This window comes from Galeopterus variegatus, unplaced genomic scaffold (assembly GCF_000696425.1).
Source record: "Galeopterus variegatus unplaced genomic scaffold, G_variegatus-3.0.2 Scaffold12173, whole genome shotgun sequence".
NCBI lineage: Eukaryota > Metazoa > Chordata > Mammalia > Dermoptera > Cynocephalidae > Galeopterus > Galeopterus variegatus.
This window is the reverse complement of record NW_007738284.1, coordinates 24933-25390: the sequence shown is the minus strand read 5'-3', so window position 1 is coordinate 25390 and position 458 is coordinate 24933.

The window sequence follows — 458 nt, the reverse complement described above, 5'->3', positions numbered from 1 at the left end:
TGTGGATGCAAGAGTTTGGCAGAAATCAGCAAAAGCATTGTATGAGAATCATTACCTATGTGAAATTTACAATAAAGAAGAATGTATATTGTATTATAGTTTGTAAATTATATGCTACATATTATATTAGTAAAATTTATCACACAGATGTATGTGAGTGTACTTATGGGTTGTTTGGGGGTGAGAATGTATATTTAAGGATGTGAGGAGGTTTTGTTTTCGGTTTGGGGTGGTGTGAGAGTCAGGGTGGTCATGTGTATTTGAAAATGTGGTGGTATACTTGTGTGTGGGCCTGTTGGGGACTATAGGAATTCAGGGAGTGTTGTGGTTTGAATGTCCCCCCAAAGTCATGTTGGAACTTTACCCCCAGTATTGTGGTGTAAGGTGGGGGCCTTTTAGAGGTGATTAGATGGCAAAGACTGTGCCCTGTGAATGGATTGATCCATTCACAGAGTAGG